Here is a 5,836-nt window from a genome sequence, read left to right on the forward strand (position 1 = left end):
ATGGTTAAGATACCATTGTGGCTATGTTATTTAAGGAATAGATTTTCTAGAATCATTCTAGGCAATAAAGAACAATGAGAAATATTTGCAACGGAAATTGAGTACACTTGCAATCATGGGATGTGCAAGAAGGATGAGTCCCGCACACTGTGAAAACAGTGGGAGCTGTTCTAAGGCTAGAAGGCCTATGTCTTGATTGGATCTCGACACGTACTCAGAAAGTTTTGTAATGCAAATGTATACATTACAAAGGAAAACGAGTATGTAGTAAGGTTGAGTTAGGTACAAGAAGTTGATAAAACCTACTAACCAAAGCCCTCTCATAAGGCTTAACATGATAAGTCATGTCATATGTCATTTCAATTGCATTGAGATGAACAACTACATATAAGATCAAATTAGATTATAGAATATGAAATAGTAATCAGGCATTGACTATTCATGTGTGATAATCACATTTGTCGTTCGAGTTTTTACTTTAAAAACTCTTATCTTGTACTTTGTTACATCCAAACGGGTTGTATGACAATGTTGAACCCCGTTAAAGTGAACCCGGATTAACATGGTATTTGCCCATAGTCACTTGTATGAGGTGACGTCTCGAAGTGACTAGAGTGTGATGCGATTGATGGCAAGTTCAGTGCCATACAGTCATGTGAGATGACTAGTCGATCACATAGGCGATCAAGTTAGGAACACTTTGTCGGGCAGTGACCGCTTATAGAGTTCTGGCAAATTTATATAGCCTGGTCGTGGCGAGAGCTACTATAGTATTCTAATGAGTTGATTCTTTTGACTAAAGACCATTCACCTAAGGTGGCACAGTTTCAGATTAACTTTGATTTGTGTTACTACGACCTTCGTAAATGGGGTTAAATGGGCATATTTTGGGTTATGATGGCTGTGGCTAGTCGAAGGGAATGAGTGCGATAGGAATTGTCCACCCCCTTGTCAGGGTTAAAACAATATCTCAGGGCCACTCGAGGAGTAATGAACTGGAAATGCGTGGCCACGCTCGGATGCTATCTATGGTAGATAACTCTGGTCAATCAGTTATTCTCCAGATCGAGGAAACCACTCTCGATATGATCATTTGCAAGTACGACCCGAAAGACACCTTGCATTGAGTGGGAGATAGTAATAGGACAAGAGAATTGGTGACACACACTTGTCGAGGACAAGTGGGAGATTGTTGGAGTAAGTGTCCCCGACAATAATGCGATCACAATTGTCGATCATATTGATCACATATTTAAATCTCATACCAAGAATACGAAAGGGATGATACATTACATATATAGTCAACTGGTCCACACATATCGGTAATGATTGGCTGGCTAGAGTTTGACATTACTGTCGTGGGACGGTGGTGATCAGTTGATCCCTTGAGGTCACACCTAAAGGACGATTCCCTTAATTGAAAAGGTTAATTAATTGTATGCCGTCTGATTAATTAATTCCTTAAAATTGAACAAATTATTATCATAAGAGAGAAAATGACATCTTATTATAATGTGATTAAATAAGATTTTATTTAGTAATTTAAGAAGTTATATTACTAAAATTAATCGGTGTTTGCGAAACACGCGAGATGAGAATGATAAATAAGTTATAATTACAAGATGCTGTGAATTATACTAACTAGAAATTAAATGACCATTTTTATGTGAAAGTAATTTTGAATTACTAGTCAATTTGTTAAATATGATTTATTTAATTTGTAAATGGTATTTAATTTGTTAAATATGCATTTTAAATTAAAACATGACATAAGACATGTCACATGTCACATGACATACAATTGTACAATTGACAAAAATAAAATGGACTCCATTTTACTACATAAACCGAAATATTGGTGAGCTTTAGAGTAGTTTTGTCTTTTTCCATTTGTCTTATTCATTTGTCCAAAATGCTTGATAGTGACATGACTATGGACAAAGGCTTACACAATTTGTCTTGTGAAGACAAAAAGGAAAAAGAGAAATGGTCTATATTGCCATTATGCCAACCGGTTTTGGTGAGTGCATAGAGAGATTTTTCTCTTAATTTTTCATTCTCTTATGTTTAAATAAAAACATAAAAACTTCTCTCTCTTGTTCATCACAAAATCAAGTTTTATGAATCTAATTTGTATAAATCAATTACTAATAATACTAGTAGTAGTATATGAGTATTAGTAATCAATATTACGGTAAACCACATTACAAATATCTAGTACATGTTAGTTTGTGGGATTAAGGGATAGTCTTGGGTGCTACTAATTGGAGGGCTTCTATTTTGAAGTCATGAATGTTCATCCATTAATGGAAAGCTCAAGAACTAACAAGAAGGAGATCTTGTTGGTGCCCATATGATGACCGAAATTTAGATGGTGAGAAATCGATTTTCTTATCTCTTCTTATTTAGTTTGCATGCATAAGATCTAATTAATTTTATGACTAAATTAATTTTGAAACATATATGAATATGTTGTTAAATTATGAGATATTGATTTCCAACAAAGGAAACTACTCACTCGTTATCAAGTTTAACATGTTAACAAGGTTGTTAATCATATCAACAAAGCAAAACATGATGAATAAGTAAAGATGATTAACAATAATTAAAAAGGGATTAAGAGAATTATACCTAATGATGATTCCAAAATAATAAGCAAAGAATAATAGAAGTACTTGATGAATCATTGGAAGGTTGTCAATCCTCCAAATAAACCCAAATAATCTTCAATTACCCAAAATAAAGGATGAACAATAGAGAACTTAAGGAAATGAGATTTGTATTAATACTTGATTAAAAGTTGATTACATGATTAAAGAGAGATTAGAATAATATAAACTACACTAAAGATTGATAAGAAGAACATGATAATCTAATTAGTATAATGGGGTATTTATAATGGGGATTAGGTGCACAAATTAGGGTTACTAAGGGCTTAAATGACGATTAAGTCCATAAGAAAAGTTGAGGAAATGCTCCTCTCGAAGAAAGATGCGAGTCTCCTTTTTGCAAGTCTTTCGAAAATATGTGCATCCCGAGTAGAACAAGAAGAAATCGGGCTGCACTGGAGAACAATCCGAGCGTCCAAAAGGTCGGGACGAGCGGATTGTGCAGGTGATGGACGAGCGGCTTGGTAGGTGGGACGAGCGGATTCTGAAGCTCTTGGAAGAGCGGCCAGGCAGGTGGGACACTCGGATTGTGGCTCATGGACGAGCGGCCCAATGCTGGGACGAGTGGATTCCAGTCCAGTGAGCTATTTCTTCTTTCCTTCTTTCCTTCTTCCAACAATCCTCTGGGATCTTGTCGGAGATGCAAGGATCCTCTTCATCATTGCCCATCTACTACATTATTTACAAAGGTCTTCTAGTCTTGTCTTTACTTTGATGCTTGGTCATTAGATTCGATCAATTTAGCTCTATTTTCCCATGAAAATGCAAGGTATGCACTCCTCTCCTACCAAGGGAATAAAACCTCAAAGAATATGCAAAACAAAGGACTAAAGATAGTAAATGACCCAAATATGCACTAAAAAGCATAGGAACGAGGCTAATTCGGGGACTAAATATGCTCAAATATTGGTCACATCAAATATCCCCAAACCGAACCTTTCCTTGTCCTGAGTAAAGAGGTGACAAAACTAGGACCCTTATTTAAACTACCCAACTAATATAGCCGATATGAGACAATTAGCGGGTCTCACTCAGCCCCTTCAACTCACAACAAGACAACCATGAGGTAGGATGCCTTCTTGCAAGGCAAGGTGGGTCTTGCCAAAATGGCGACACATCCAAGCATTAAAGCACACAAAATCAAGTAATGGATGCATCTACAAAAGGAATAGCCACTTTCCTCGTCTAAGTGGCGGAAATTATCTAAAGGGGAAGCGATTCAAGGGTACGCACTCCTTCATAGATACGGTTTCTTCAAACTACTAAGCCTAGAAGGATACCAATAAATCACCTCCAAATTGTGTCAAGCTAGGGTACCTTTGTCCTTAATCGTTAAATGCTTTCGTCAAGAGAATACTCCCTATGGTGTTAGAAACACTGGAGGATCGCGGAATTCCCCTTCTTGCTAGACAAGAAGAAAGGTCGTCCCCTCTCTACCATGCACAAAAATGGATACGATGGATAAAGGGATCAATAGGATTTGAGTTTCATTTGGGAGTTTGATTTTGTTGTTGTTTTTCCCCCCAATTTCTTGTGGCATATAACATTTGAGAACACTTTCTTTTTGCCATTTCTTTTGATGTTTGCCATTTCAATACTTGACAACTTTCAACTTTTTGCATTTTCTTTTGAACATTTTCAAAGTCACCCCAATTAGTAACGAGGGTGCCTTATATTTGAAGCAAATGAGTTTTTATTTTTGTTACTCCTCTTGTCTTTTGATGCAATTGCAAACTTTTTTGACTTTTCATTTCATTTCTTGAACTCAAATTTTCGAACAATTTTTATGCCCATTCCCTTTGATGACAAAAATGTTGTAGAATGTGGATGATGGTTGCATGGTTTCAAGGGTCACCTTGGAATAAACGGTAGCCAATGAGTTATCACACCACAAGGTACTCTTGACTAGGCCTTAATCCATGGGTCAAAGGATACTAGCATGACACATCCTAGGGTGTTTTACAAGTATTCTAACAAGCAAAGTCTTAAGAAGAAAAAGCATCTACTAGGGCCTATGTACACTTGTCAAGTTTCCCAAATAGACGGTTTTGCAAAATTTTCTAACCATGCAAACTAAATGCCATGATGCAACTAACATTTATACATCCTAATGCATATGCTTCTACCAACTAATATGCCAAATAATCTAAATGCAATCCTAAATTGACATTGTTTATATCGTACCAATCAAAATAAAGCCACATAGTCATTAACATAAAGAGGAAAAAGGAGATTGGAAAGATCATACCATCTGGTCTTCAATATCCTCAAGTCTCGGATGTGGCGTAGTCGATCAATGTGAAAAAGGATGAAGAAACACAATATATACAAAACAATATGTATACAAGACTACACTACAAAGGAAATGAACATGTTTTTGGATTTTTAATTTTTAAATTTTTTTGGATTTTTTGAATTTTTTTTTTTGGATTTTTTTTGGATTTTGTATATAAGTCAAGTTAGAATTTCCCATCCCCATACTAGTATGGGCATTGTCCTTAATGGCCAATACGATAGGAAATTATGCAATGAAAATGCATGATTTTTAAACTAAATGCAAACTACAGTAAACTACACTACATGATGCATGTGTTTTTGTTATGGCGGAGAGCATAATTTAGATTAGCTCCCAATGCTTATGCACGGACTTCCCCAAACCAAAATAGATATTATTTCTAATGTCAAGAATTTCGGGGGAGTTCATGCACATGGAATGCAATGCATGAAACTAAAAATTGTCATTTTGGATTTTTTAAGTCGGGAACAATAAAAATGAACACCTTAATGATGCCAAGGAGTTAGTCCTCTAATGTTGCTAGGAATCCTCAAAATTATCCAGATAAAAGAAAAACAAGAGAAGTAGACAAACCATAAGCGAGGTGTAAGAATATAGGAGCCTCCAAAAGTTTGCTAGTCCTCACCCATCGTATCATCATTATCATCATCTTCCTCGCTTGAGGCATCATCAACCTCCATAGATGTGGAATAATGTCCACTCTCACTTTCACTTCCTTGTTTTTCCTCACTTTCCTCTTCTTCTTGAACTTCTTCTTCTTCTCCTTCTTGGTCACCACTCTCATCAACAACCATTTCCTCTCCACCTGGTCTGCCACCACTAGAAGTGCTAGGAGAGAATACTTCCCTATCCGCCCAACTAGGCAAAGGAC

This window comes from Silene latifolia, chromosome 7 (assembly GCF_048544455.1).
Source record: "Silene latifolia isolate original U9 population chromosome 7, ASM4854445v1, whole genome shotgun sequence".
Lineage (NCBI taxonomy): Eukaryota > Viridiplantae > Streptophyta > Magnoliopsida > Caryophyllales > Caryophyllaceae > Silene > Silene latifolia.